This window comes from Tiliqua scincoides, chromosome 5, assembly GCF_035046505.1.
Source record: "Tiliqua scincoides isolate rTilSci1 chromosome 5, rTilSci1.hap2, whole genome shotgun sequence".
In the NCBI taxonomy this organism is placed as follows: domain Eukaryota; kingdom Metazoa; phylum Chordata; class Lepidosauria; order Squamata; family Scincidae; genus Tiliqua; species Tiliqua scincoides.
This window is the reverse complement of record NC_089825.1, coordinates 34,240,532-34,255,767: the sequence shown is the minus strand read 5'-3', so window position 1 is coordinate 34,255,767 and position 15,236 is coordinate 34,240,532. Positions and strand designations below refer to the sequence as shown.

Below are 15,236 nucleotides of genomic sequence, written 5' to 3'. Positions count from 1 at the left end.
TGTAGCTATCATGAAACCTGGAAGATGGGAACTGTAAGGAGGGAGGGATTATACACAAGAGTTAGATTGTCTTCTGTAAGTGAAATAAACAAAAAAAAAGATTGTGGATGAAAAATGAAAGAGGTTGTTCTTTAGCAGGTGTGGCCAACTGCAACTCACAAGCCACGTATGGTTCTTTGACATATAATGTGCAGCTCACGGAAATATGTTGGTTAGGCTTCTATTTTCATCACAATCAGTGTAAAATTGAGTATTCGAAGATTTAGGACAGATTTAGGACAAAATATTTATCTACCCAGTGTGTAATAGTCTGCGGAACTCCTTGCTACAGGATGTGGTGATGGTATCTTGTCTAGATGCCTTTAAAGGGGGATTGGACAAATTTCTTGAGGAAAAGTCCATCACAGGTTACAAGCCATGATGGGCATGTACAACCTCCTGATTTCAGAAACAGGCTACCTCAGAATGCTAGATGTTAAGGAGGGCACCAGGATGTAGGTCTCTTGTTGTCTTGTATGCTCCCTGAGGCATCTGGTAGGTCACTGTGAGATACAGGAAGCTGGATTAGATGGGTCTTTAGTTGACCCAGTGGGGGTCTTCTTATGTTCTTAAAAGTATATAAATAAAAATAAAGTTAAATAAATAAAAAAATTTTCAAGCTTTATAATTATTTACTGGGTATAAACTGAGAGTTCACTGGATTAAAACGTAAATTTAATATTCATGGTGAGGAAATATATTTAAGAATGTAAATGCTTCTTAAATATGGCGGCTCTCAAACATCTCTCTTGCAGCTCTGAAGTTTATTGTATACGGCTCTTACATTAAGCGAGTTTGGTCACCTCTATAGTTTTCATGACCCTCCAGCTCTCACAGAATCTTTAGCAGGGAAATGTCAACAGTTCTTACTTCAGGCATCACTTCTTTCTCAAGGTCTCACAAGAAAACTATGCAACTTATTGCTAATATGGACTATTGTTCAGCTATGTGGTCTGCTTCCCAGAAAAAAAAGACATTTTTACGAAAACTCAGCCAGTTGGGAACTTTGTGATTCCTGGAAACCTTTCTGTGCTGTTGAAGGATACAGGGAATATTGTAAGACACACTTCAGAAAGCCATAATCCCAGCCAGAATGGAAAAGAACGAAGTTCACTCCTTGTTCAGACAAATTCCACTGAACTCTATCAAGTTGGATGACACTGCTTCCTGTCCTACAACATTTTGTTTGTGTAACATGGGGTGTAATCCAGACAATTAAATCAAGGAAGTCATACATCTCTACATGATCAATAATTATCAACTGTATTGATCTCAAATTGTGTCGTACACACAACCAAATACTAAATGGAAACCGTCATGAAACAGGAAGTGGTTTTTTCCCCCTCTATTTATGGAAGTTTAGTTGTGCAAAGAGCCCTGTAGTGGGGGTTACTGGGTCCTTGAACCCTCCGGAGATCCATAGTGACCCCCAGGTAATTTTTTAAAAAACCCTTTCCTCCCCTGCAGCAGTGCGATTATGGGATCATGTTGTGTTGTCTCTGTAGCCCTGCCCCTAAAGGAGGCAGTGACAGAAGTTCCCTGACTGGGGTGTTGCAATGACCCAGTTCGGGAACCTCTGGTCCATGAATGGATTACATAACAACTATTGGCTCTAGCACCCCACAAGCAAAGAAGCACCTGTACACCTTAGAACCAAAACCACTGAAAAGAAGCCACTTTGGTTATCGCATTTAATGTCAACATTGCCACTCATCCCTGTCCAGCAAACCATACTGTGGCACACTTTTGAATTCAAATGTTTCAGTTTCTTCCTTACATGTTTGAGAAACTGGTGGATAGCCAGGATCAGGTGCTCAAACACATTGCGACAGTTACCCATTTTATGATTGTACTTTGTGAGAGGAAAAATGGTTTTTCACCATGTCACAAACATCAGGGTTTGTAAAGTAAGATCAAAAAAATAAAGGCATTGAAAGAAAAAAAAAAATAGCCTACACACATATAAGGGAACTGATTTCCTAAGAAGCAATTTTGGGAAAATGATGAGAGCTAAACCAGCACATTTATTTAGTTTTAATTTTTGTGCTGTCGTCCTTCAAGACTGGAGCCCTGATTTGGAACATATGCCATTTTCCTTTGATGTTTTGGCTGCTTTTTTAAACAATGGCAAGAAAGATAGAAAGGAATTAAACTGCAACCCAAATCATAAAACTGGGCTTTTGTGCTCTTAATTTACATACGGCTATTTTGGTTAAAAAAAAAAAAAGTTGTTGTCCCTGGAGCCTCTGAAATAAAAGATCAACCATTTCCATCAAATTATTTATTTGAAAGAGTGCAATGGGGCTTTTATGTAAGGTCAGATTTTCTCATTTGAAGTTGCCATACATGCCATGCCATGTATTGTAAAAATATTCAATATCCACTGTCCTTCTATGGTCTATTCCAGGGGTGCCCAAACCCTGGCCTGAGGTCCATTTGTGGCACTCAGGGACCCCCAATCCAGGTTGTGGGGAGCCCCCAGTCTTCGCTGGAGCTCACGCTGGCCCGACACAACTGCTCTCAGCATGACAGTGATTGTTTGACCTCTTGTGCAAGCTGCGGGCTCCCTCCACTGCTTGCTGTTTCATGTCTGTGAAGCCCCAGTAGCAGTGAAGGAAAGGCCAGCCTTTCTTGTGCAAGGCCTTTTATAGGCCTTGAGCTATTGCGAGACCTTCATTCATATATGTTCCATCTCTAATATTGGTAAATTCTGTAAATTTTTGAAAATCTTGTAAATTTAATCAAATTTTAAATGTAATTAATTCTTTTTCTTCCTGTTCCCCAACACAGTGTCAGATAGGTGATGTGGCCCTCCTGCCAAAAAGTTGGGACACTCCTGTTCTATTCCAACAGTGACATGCAGGCAGGGGAGGCAGTGCCTCATTAGACCTAACTAGTATTTTTAAAAAGCCAAGGACCTAACAAGTAAGCAGCACACACATACCCATTACAATACACAGGTAAGCAGCCAGCAGCCAATTTGCTGCAATCATGGATGGCTTCCAATGAAAAAAAAAAACTGGCAGGGTGCTTGTGTCAGCAATCTATGGGGAGGCAGCAGGAAGATTTGCCTCAGGATGGCTTCCAATTAGAAAAAGCAGGGCAACTGGCTTTCAATTTAAATTTTTTTAAAAAGAAAAAGCATATTGTCTGCATTGGCAATCTCTGGAGAAGTAGCAGGAAGAGTTGCCTCTGTTGCGTTCAACAAAGCAGGAGCATGCACAATGGTCCATCTCTCTCTAAAGCACCAGGGGAGGCAATTTTCAAGTTGCCTCAGGGTGTATGTCACTGAGGTCTTCCTAGCTCAAAGTGGGGGAAGAAGAGATGAGTTTTTTTAAAATTTATTTCCAGGGAGGGGAAGAGTGTCTTTTTTTTCCCCAAGGAAGGTAGTGAGAAAGACTGAGATTAAGGGGGTGGGTGGGAGGGGAAAGACTGAGTGTGTATTCATGTGGCTGTGCCTCCCAGGGCCTGGACCTCACTGCATGCCACTGTGTTCCAACATCCTAGAAATTACAACAGGATTCAATGCCAAACAACACACAGAATGTGTTCGAATGTCTTATACATAGCTAAGAGGGGCATAGCTCAGTGGTAGTGCATGTGCTCTGCAGCCAAAGGCCCTAGCTTCAGTACCTAGCATCTCTAACTGGAAATGTAAAAGACCCCATTGGAAACCCTGGAGCATTGCTGCCAACCACCAGAGACAGACAGTCTGAACTACACTGATCAATGGTCTGACTTGGGGACAAGGCACCTTTCTATTTTCCTAAAACGTGATCACCAAACCAAGAATCCCTAAGTGTGTCATGCTATAGTTTTATGCTGTTGTTACTCACCCTGGAAGGGCTTGTCATAAAGGGGGGAGGCACAAATATGTTACATACCTAAATAATAAATCAAAGGGGAGCATAAGAATCTATTTAAAGTAGAAGAGGTCCATACATTAAAGCCAATTCTGATCCCGTGGAACTGCTTCTTGACAACACCGCTTCTTGATGGTCATCATCAAGAAGCTGTCTCAGAATGCGCCCATAGACTATGTGTGGTCAGGGCAGGCAGAGTGACTCTGTGGGCACCCGTCTGGGGGTCGAATATATATATATTGTGTGTGTGTGTGTGTGTGTGTGTGTGTGTGTGTGTGTGTGTGTGTGTCTTGTTTCACTTCCCTGTATTAGATTTGGAATTGAGAAGAAAGGCTTTTGTGCTGCAATTACACACTTTGTTTCTTCCAAGGCCATGCGTGAAAGCCCATATTTATAGTACTTTACTTCCTGATTTGTAATCCAAAATATTGTCAGAAATGTAGGGGAAAAAAAGAGTCAAAATAATTTGCTGTGAGGGGAATGTTTCTTTTCCTGTCCCTCTCAGCCCAGAAAGCACAACAAAACCTCCCCCCATTGGCTTTCCATGGCCACACTTCTCTGTTTTGTTTCTTTGATCTGGAAACATACACTGGTGTTACCTTCAGGCCACTGGCATTCACTGTTTGAAATCATTGGAATGTGAAGGAATGGACTAGTACACCCATCAGCCTGAGAAACAGAATTTAATTTTAGCCTGGGACTCAAAGTTCACCATTCTAATTGGTGGGAATGAGAGCCGGTCCATTTGGGATACTTGCCACAGGAATGCAGGGCCGGTCCAAGTTACCCGCTCTCCCCTCCATGCCTGGGGTGGTGAGTTAAGATATAAGAATGACAAAAAGCCCTGATGGAGCAGGCCAAAGGCCCCTCTAGTCCACTATCCTGTTTCTCACAGTGGCCAACCAGTTAACTCTGGCAAGCCCACAGACAGGAGAGAAAGGCATTCTTCTCTCCCACCATTGCTCCCCTGCAACAGCTGCACAGGAGGTAGCACATTATTATCATGATTGGCAGCCATGGATAGAATTGTCCCCCATGAATGTGTGTAATTTTCTCAGTAGCATAGCTGGGGAGGGTGGTACCCAGAGGGCATGATGACACAATGACATCCCCCACATTGTCACATCACTTCCATGCCTGCACAGTCACACCCTACCCTGCGCATGCATGGCCCTGGAAATGGTTGCATTTGGAGCCATAGAGCAGCCAGGGCGGCAGGAGGGCCCATTTCAAGGCTCTTCTGCACACCAAAAAATAGGCACTGTCACTCTCCTAGTGGAGAGGTGCAAAACTGCCACTCTGCCTGGAGGGAGCAATTGACCCCCACCTGACCCCGGAGTAGCTATGCCACTAAATTCCCTTTGTAAATCATCCAAGCTTGTGGCCCTCACTATTTCACAGATTAATTATGCATTGCGTGAAAAAGGGTGGTCTTTCATTCATCCTAAATCTCCTTCCAATCAGTTTTATTGGATGATCCCTGATTTTACTATTGTGAGAAAGGGACAAAAACTTCTCTCTATTCATTCTCTTCACACTGTGCACAATTTTATAAGTCTCAATCATATTCTCCCCCCTTCCATAATTGCCTTTTTTCCCCAAGCAAAAAAGCCCAAAACACTTGCCTCGCTGGTATTGTCACATTTGGGACAGCTGTAAAGGCTGTTTCTGCCACAGGAAGAGATGGCAAGAGGGATGGGTACTCCTAAAGAAGCAGCTACTACAGGCACAATCAAAACAACTCCTATGAGAAAGAAAAAGGGGAGACACCTCAAAAAGCCAGTAAACTATGTAAATGGCCCATACGATTGGGTTGTTAGTCATATGGTCACTATTGCTTATCACATATACTTCCTTGTCTCCCCCTGTCTCCATTCCCCTTTCTCTCTTCTATTGTCTTTCTATTTTTTTACCCAGTGTGTCATTAATGTGTGGAACTCCTTGCCATATTGGATGCGGTGATGCCACCTGGCCTAGAAGCCTTCAAAAGGGGATAGGACAGATTTATGGAGGAAAAGTCCATCACAGGCTACAAGCAACCTCCTGGTTCTAGAAGTAGGCTGTCTCTGAATTTCAGGTGCAAGGGAGTACAGGATACAAATATCTTGTTGACCTATGCGCGCCCTGAGGCAAGAAGTCAGACTAGATGGGCCCTTGGCATGATCCAGCAGGGCTCTTCTTATATTTTTACATTGTGTCAATATCTAGAATCTAAGCTCTTTGGAGCAGGAACTTATTGTTTGTACTTTGTGTAAAATGCTGTGAACATTGATGATGATGATAATGATGATGCTATCTATGAATTGCTTCATCGGTAAAGGTAATACACTTCTTTATGTGATGCACCCAATTGCCTTAGTTCTATTCCCAACTGTCTCTTGAGATGCATTCATCTGGAAAACCTAAGAATTGACCTTGTCTGAACATCAATTCAGTCACAGCTAGCTGGACCAAAATCTCAGTGGAAAAATGTGCTGCTGAGATCATGAACATCTCTAGGAAAATGTGGTCAACAACTGTATCCACAAATGGCAAAGCTCCCACTCTATGTTCTCCACCTGAATTGCATTCCCTGGGGAACAGTAGCATGAAGTAGTCTTTTGCATTGAAATTAGGCGGGGGTGGGTGGGGAGGAGGGCTGTTCAGGCCCAGGAGGGGGCAGAGGCTCCCTCCTCTGACAGCCTCTGACTGCCTCTGACAGCGGCAGAGGCTCCTGCCTGATCCTATCCCCCTTCCTGGGCCTGAAAGCCCTACATAGGGCTACTCAGTTCTGAGCCAGCAATTAATCTGGCATGAATCCCAGTAGACCCCAAAGTAGTCTACATGAATCCCAAAGTAGACCCCAAAGAGGCTAGATACAGGATAAGGGAACAAGTGTCCCCTTACCTTGAGGCAACCTTCAGCTGCCTCCATGCCCATATGGGATATAGTTACGGCCCGTGTGGGATACAGCCAAAGGAAACTATGACACTGGCTGTTTCAGCGCCCTTGCATTGTGACGCAGGCAGTCCCATTAGGATTGGGCTGTTCGTCTCTCTCCTTTAACATTCTGGGTGTCGCATTCCTCCTCTAGCGTTCTGTAACAGTAAGGGCTATAAATGAAGAGCGCTGTAAAGGAAGACAAGTAAGTAATGAGCATGTGGGGGCAGAGAACTGTGAATAAGTGAAACTTTGGTTATAGGATCAGTGAATATGCAAGGCAAAGAAGGAAGGCCCATAGCCAGGGAGACAGACCAGGGACAGATTGCACTTGCTCCCAGTGTGGAAGGGATTGTCACTCCCGAATTGGCCTTTTCAGCCACACTAGACGCTGTTCCAGAACCACCTTTCAGAGCGCGATACCATAGTCTTTCGAGACTGAAGGTTGCCAACATTGTATATTTAAAGCATAGGTATAAGAGTGCTACATTTTTATTGTATATCACGTCATTCATTGTTGAACAGCCCAACTGTAAACTGTGATGGAATGGGCAAGCCAGCTGGCCTGCACTATACCCAGCGCAGGGCTGGAGGTGGCAATGGACAACTCGAAGAAAGGGGATATTTTTCCCCTTACCCTGAGCACTACCCCAGCCACCATCATTTGCAACAAAAATAATAATGTATTGATAGACTAAAGATCCTGAATATTGAGGCTGGTTAAGAGTGAAATGTACATAACAGATGGAGAGAGCAGACAAGATGAACTTGCACATCACAAAACTAATCACTGCAAGCAGTTAAACACATCACGGCAGCCTTCAGAGACGCCTTAACTTTAGCTTGTCTGTCCTGACAAGGATGGTCTCTATCAGATTTAGGGTTATTGCCTCTCTGGCCTTCCCCATGCTCTGCTTTTGAAGTCCATGGTCAAGGGGTCAGTGTGAGAATATTGCCACTGATAAGAGCTGTTTGCTTTGTGAAACCCTCCAGGGAGCAATCTGGGGAACCCTTAATAGCCCAGCAGGGAACCATGAGCTCTAGCGACTATCTGCTAATTCCCTGTAGGTTTCCGAGACTACCCACCATAAATAAATACCATAACGGGCTATTTATTTGCAGAGCTCAGAGATAAGGATCTTAAATGAAGAAAGGATGTGAAGTTCTTAGAAATAAAGTCCTAATCAAATTTGGATGTAGCTCTCCCAGCCCGGGCCTAATGAGATAAAATCAGTTGGGCCTACTGTTCATTTTCTTAACAAAAAGAAACGGCTGTGTCTGAAAAGACTATTGATTGCTCCCCCCCCCTCCAAACAGAAGGAAAGAGGTGGGTAACTTCCACCTTTAAAAACGACCCACTGTGTATGCCTCTACCCCCCCCCCCACCCATAGCAAAGTGCTGGTAGTTGCCAAAGCTTGGAATGCAGTGGTTGAACAAGCAAACTAACTGTCTGTACTCTCCTCTAAAAACTTGCAGTGCATTATTAAGTTTGTTCCTACAGGGACTCCTTTTCTCTTTTCTTTTTCTGCAAATAATTTTTTTTTTTTTTGGGGGGGGGGGGCGAGATGGTGCCACTATTCTTTCAGTACATTTGAGAGCTGTGTGCTCACCTGTGATAGGCTTATCCTCCATTATTCTCTCTGGGGGCGACCGAGTACAAGGCAGTGACCTGCAATGATTCATTTGATGCCAACAGAGCCAATCCACACAATCTTACTGTCAAGTGATAATTGCAACCATTACATGAATAATGTTCCGTGCAAATTTGCCCACAGTTAGACTGAGCCTTATTCCTAAGAGGACTGCTTCTCGGTGCTCTGTGTTGACTTGGCATATACTCTTCATTACATGAGTCAGGCAAAAGATATCCTGGGGCAATACTTCCTTTTCAAAAAAGAATCCTTTGAACATTTTATTTATAATGTAACTCCTCCAAGAAAAAAAATTATAAGGGTGGAAAACCAACAGAGTTGGCCAAATCCTATATGTTATCATGCCATCCAACATTTTTCAGATGAAAATAGGGACATTATTGTGTACTTACTATACAACCCTCATGTTCACATCATGGATCACTGCCTCAACCCCTCCCCACCATACGCTATTACAACTCGCTGAAGGCCATTCTTCTGCTGCAACGGGTCTCCTACCATGGCTCAGTGGTAGGGCACAAGGCTTGCATGCAGAAGCGCCCAGGTTCAATTCCTGACTTCTCCAAATAGGGCAGGGAAAGATTTCTGATTACTCCAAGTAGGGAAGACCCAAACCTAACAAAATCCCACCCCCTGCTGCTGACGTGCACGCATCAAGGAGGAGAATGTTGCATCCTACGGCGGAGGGCAGTAGAAGAGATCTCTTCAGGAAAGCCTCTACTTTCCCTATGGGACTCCTTGGTTCTGCACCAGCTCGTTTGCCAAGGCAGTCTAAGGGATTGGATCTGGCTACATGCTTGTGTTGCTGATTCCACCCTGTTCTGCCTCCCTCCATGGCCTTTTCCTTGCCCAGGGATTCCCTAGTTCCTGCCTCTTCCTTTCCACTGTCCATCCCGCCACCGTTTTACTTGGTGCTGACAGATGGTATCATCACTGCAAGCCAGTATCTACACTAGCAACCTCATTGCTTGCCAGTGGCATCAGCAAGTGTGACAGGAGACAAGCACTTTTGCCTGGACCCTGGGACTTCCGCCGGTTGAATGTTTGTTCCTCCAGTGGAGTGCTCTGAATAGGATTGGGCTGTCCATCTCATACTCAAGACAGCTGCCTCACAGTCAGTGCAGATAGTACTGAGCTACTGTAGATAGACCTTCAATGGTCTGACTCTGCAGAAGGCAGCTGTCTCGTGTTCATTTAACCTGTACTAGGCTGTCCTCCACAGACTCCTGAACATGATCATGGCATTTTGCAGTGTAAGAATGTTTACTAGAATGTTAAATGTTACAATGAATCTAATTGAGCGTCTTCCTAATAAGAGAAACCTACAATGAAATCTGCATCTCCCCGACTCTATTTCCCAGTTGGTTCAAACAGGCCAGTTCTCTCTCCCTGCACCCCATCATGTTTCTGGAGGAAAAATCCATTACTGGTTACAAGCCATGATGTGTATGTGCAACCTCCTGTTTTTAGAAATGGGCTATGTCAGATGCAAGGGAGGGCACCAGGATGCAGGTCTCTTGTTATCAGGTGTGCTCCCTGGGGCATTGGGTGGGCCGCTGTGAGATACAGGAAGCTGGACTAGATGGGCCTATGGCCTGATCCAGTGGGGCTGTTCTTATGTTCTACTTGGTTTTTTTTTACCCCCAAGAGACACCTCAACATCCCATAGGCCATAGCTCCTGGGAATCTTTTCAAGACTGGATCAAGGTTAACTGGATCAAGGTTAACAGGAATCTGTTGACTTTTGCTTCCTGTTAACCTTGATCTAATATTTTCAAGTGTTCAAGCTGCCAGATAGCAGCCTGTGCATCGCTATAAGCTTGTATGCTTTTATAGTGACCCTGAAAAGCAAGAACATTTTTGCTCAGTAAGCATTTAAATAATGTTAATTGGTGTGTGTAGGGGACCACAGCCCCCCCCTCCCCGATCTACAGATAATTGAAATGGTGGATAATGGGGGCTTGCCTGAACCTGCTTCTGCATATCTAGTGAGTCCATTTGCCATAGAAGCCAATATTTTGTCTGCAGAAAGTCTCTGTTTTGCATACAAATCAAATCAAAAACCTTTATTGGCATAAAAAATAAAACCAGGGTGTTACACAAAAGCTATCCATATCATACATTAATTAGACTCAACTTCTCGAAACAATTCTTGTATAGATACAGTAAAGGTATTTGCCATATTGATTGATAAAATCTCATTCCTGCCAGTTACCAACTGTCTAACCATGTCACTTTCAAATCCATTAAATGACTTTTAAAAAGGGTATAAATAGTAGTTCCGTAAATCAGAATAACAATCGCTATTTAGTAGAATATGAGGAAGTGTCTCATACAAATAAACACTAAACCACCTGCATTTGGTTTTCATAGATGAGCTGATGCAATGATGTAGATGCAATGAATGCAACTCAAATACATTCACTGACACTCTCTGCATAAATGTTTATAGGGGAGGGGATGGAAAGGAAGGAGCACCCTGGCATTTTGTGCAACAAAGAAGAAATCAGACCCACTTCTTGGATCTGGAGCACAACTTAAAAACAAAGAGTGCTGGACACTCAAATTTAATGCACATGTGTGCACACAAATATAATTTTTAACAAGCACCCCCAAAATCACTCCAACAAGCAAAACAGGAACAAAAAAGGAGACAGTGATTTTGTTGAGACAGGCATGAGAAAACAAGGACTGGCCCTGGTAAATCTGGACAGTGGGAAGATATGAGTAGTGGAAAATCAGTTTATCATATAGTACTGATTAAATTTGTGACTTCACTAATTGGTTATAACTATAAATCAGTCTCCAACGACACAGTGAATGATGCTCCTTCTCAAAAATGGCACGTAGGGGCACCTTTCCCGACTACTAATGATCATCCTACTTTGTCCCACAGTGCCAAATATTTTCGTTGAGATAACAAAGCAAAAGCAGGAGCTGAGGCTCCAGTAGGACACTAAATTCAGCCTTTCCATGGAAGGCAGCAGATCCACATCCTCTGTTTTGCTTGACACTCTGCTGTTTACCATCTTTGAGATAATTGCCATTTAATGGCTCAATTACTGCTGCTGAGTGATAAAGTGGTATCAAGAACTTTTGAGTATCACATTTTTCTTCTTGAGGGTTTTATGATAAAGTAAATGCAAAGGGCACAATCTTCCAAGGTTAAGCACTTTTCAAATCCTACAGAATTCAATGGGAGCTATTTACCCACATGCTTAAGTTTCCCGTTTAAATCAATGAGACTTAAAAGTGTTTTATCATGTCTGAAATAATTTGCACTTGGGTAAGTGCAAATTAAAGAAAGAAATGCTTTATTCACGTTAACTAAGTATGAAAAAAAACATTTTTTATGGAAACAATAAATCCTACATTTATGATGAGATCCTTCTTTATATTTTATTTGTGCATACTGAGTGGGTGTGGTGGCTAAAGACTTGGATTCAGGGTTAAACCCATTGATGCACTAATATGTCACAGGTTTATTTTCTTTTTCTTTTGGGAAGTGCTTCAATGGCACTCAGTGGGGAAAAAAGCATCTTCATGTGGGTTTTCAGCAGGAAAATGGCACAGGGGAAAGGACCAGTTTCCTCTCTCCAAAAGAGTAGACTTCTTGCAGCTATTTCTCAAGAAAAAAAAAAAAAAGGAAGGGGTGTACAGAGAGATAAAAACATGTTTTGATCCTGAGATGCTGCCTAACACGACTGCTTTAGTTGGATGGGCTGGCCCTGGATGGGATGGGCTGGCTCTGATATTAGGGGAAAAAATCCTTCACTGACACCAATAGAACCCTTTTTTTCTTCATGTAATTAGGGCCCCAATCCTATCCTTTCCCTCCCCCCGTGGATGTCATCATGCTACAAGAGCATGCTGCATCCTGTAGGGAGCGGAGAAGCAGTCCCAGAGATCTCTTCCAGGTAAGAGGAACTTGGGGGTAAACCTCCGGCACTTTTGCAACAGCTGAAGAGGACCTGATGCTGCCAAAATACTCGTTCCAGCGGCGTAAGTCCCACATAGGATACATAGGCTGTAGGACACATGGTATCCATGACCTGGACTGGAACCATGTCAGGGAAAAAATGTTAAAGCCTTTCCCCCATTCCCTTATCATTGCAATCTGCAGACACCTGCTATTTCCAAAAAAAAGGAAAAAGCATAAAAAAACTTGCAAAGTCGCAATATGTGTTAAAAGTAATGTTTGGTTTGACTCTCAGTTTACCTCAGAGGGTTCTTGTGAGGATAAAAGCAGGGGACTATGTGCACTGCCATGAGTTCTTTGAAGAAAGAGCATGATATAATTCAAATAAATTAATAAATATGCCATGACGGATCTATTTTGAAAACACAAAACATACTTTTCAATAGGAAGATTCTCTAACAGGTTATAATAAAATGGAGAGATGAAGCCATGATAACAACCACAGTGAGAAACAGCATAACATTCAGCAGGAGAGAAATAGTAACAGAATCATAGGCAGCTCAGAGCCCAATCCTGAACTCGGTGCTCTGGCTTTCCGCCTGAGTGCACCGTCGCAAATGTGCCATAAGGAATGTTTGCAAGCCTTACTGCTGGCTACCATTCATGCTAACCCAGCGCTGGCCAGTACTGGGCTAGCACTGGCCAGGCACATGACCTCCACCACTCGGCGGTGTCACGGACCGCCCAGCCACGGAGAGGAAAGCAGGGACGGGGGGAGAGTTGAGGAGGAGGCGTGATGGGGAGGGGGGGAGGCAGGTGTAGGGCAGAGAGAGGGTGGGGAGGAGGTATGACGGGTAGGTGGGGAGCAGAGAGTGGATGGGCGGGAGGCGTGCCGGGGGAGGGAGCAGGGAGGAAGAGAGACAGGTTCGGTGGAGCTCTGCTCCACCGGATCCTGTCCATTTGTGTAGGTGCCATACACAAACGCATTTACCTTACGGCCGACGGTGGTAAAGTGAGTAACCCCATTGCAGGGCTGCTTCCCTTACCCAGAAGAAGGGGATGAAAGTCCCCTTCTCCTGAGGCGCTGCCCCCAGCAGCCCGAGGTGTACAGGATGCGGCGGCAGTCATTTTCTGTGCCACCAAAGCTGGGTGCCCTGGGCAGTTCAGGATCGGGCTGTCAACCTACTCAAATTTAAATGCTTCCCTAAAAATAAACAACAGTATAAGCATAAGAAATATAGATGATCGGAATTTTGAGAGGTGAAACTATAAAACACATGCCAATTCCATGCTTTTTAGTACCCCAAACCCAACGGAGCATGAACAGACACTTCCATTCACTTCTATAGAGGAGGAAGTTCTACATGTGCAATGGGATGAAATGGCTTAAGTGCACCTCCCATCTATTGTAATGAGTGGGCAAAGAGCTCCACCTATACACCAGAACATTTACCCCCATGCTGTATAGCCAAAGCAACTGGACATTATCAGACTGATCTTGAATTTGTACTAGTGATATTACTCTTCTTCTACTTTCCCTTTCTCTTCTTCATTATTGATATAATATTTACATTCCTTTTGATAATTAAGAAAAAACTTATGTCAAAGATATTGTCATATCACTAATTTTTGGAACACATTGCAAGTCATACGAATATTCTTGGTTGCCTTATTAAAAATTTAATAACATTTTTAGCCATAAAAAGGAAATACTGAAATTATTGACTGAGGCTATAAAATGGCAAAGGGGAATATATGGTTCTTGAGATGTATGAAAAAAAAATATCCCCATTGATAGCAACAATTGCTGTGTATGAAGATCAAAGACAATATATATGCTCTCCCTCTGGGGGATTCTTTTATGGGGTGTTACACTAAAAGTCAATATAATATCTAAAGCAGCACATATGATGTGGTTTATGTACTAGGATGAAATGAAAATTGTAGTCTGCATTCATATATATGTCAGAAGTTCAAAATCTGTCATAGTCTTTGTTTCTCCAAGACAGACTTGCTTGGAAATGTATCATTGAAATCAGGTGATTTCCAAGACAGAAACACAGCACACATTGTATTCTGAATTCAGGTTGAGGTGCTGACATTTTTGAAACCATCCTATAACTTTAAAAAGAGATGGTAGAGAGCTAGAAATTTGATTGATCCGCTGATGAGATCAGAGGCGTTCCCACAGGGGAGCAAAACAGTAAATCATGCAGGCTCCTCAACTCATGGTGTAAGTGGCCCCTCCCACTCACCTTAGAAGCCATTTTGGGTAGTGACAGCAACGGGAAGGAGACGCCTCTGCATTGGTCTTGCCACTGGAATGGCTCCAAAGCAGAATGGGAGGGGCCACTCACATGGCAAGTTGAGCTGCCTGCACAACCTACTGTTCCCCACCTCCCTGAGCACCACTTGATGAAATTTCCTTTCAGTGCACAGTTGCAATTTTCAGATAAAACTCTTTTTGTTTGTATCACAGTAATATTAAACCTGATCCAGAGAAAACTAATTGCTCTGAAGTCCCATCAAAGTCAATCAGATGCACTAATTGAGACAGGCATTACATCCCAGCTATTTCAATGGGCATGAGTTTTTCCGGGATTGAAGTAGTTGGACATCCATGTTATGATCGTCTCTGCTACACGATCCTTACTGCTTTCCAGCTCCCCAAATGGCATTTCTTAAGGGGACAATATTGAATTGTATCCAAACTAACAGCCAAATCTACAATAACTCCTCGCACAGCAGTACAGTAGAGCCAATGAGGCATCCACATGGGGGGTGTTTTGGCATGTTGAGGCTTCCTCAGGGAAGGGATCATTTGTTCCCTTACCTTGGGGCAA

At 43.4% G+C, this 15,236-nt stretch overlaps 1 protein-coding gene across 1 annotated transcript in view; it reads right to left on the bottom strand.

Annotated features, from left to right (window-relative positions):
• Positions 1-15,236, bottom strand: part of HDAC9 (histone deacetylase 9) — a 518,896-nt gene that overhangs the window by 52,669 nt on the left and 450,991 nt on the right. The gene's annotated exons all lie outside the window — the stretch shown is intronic.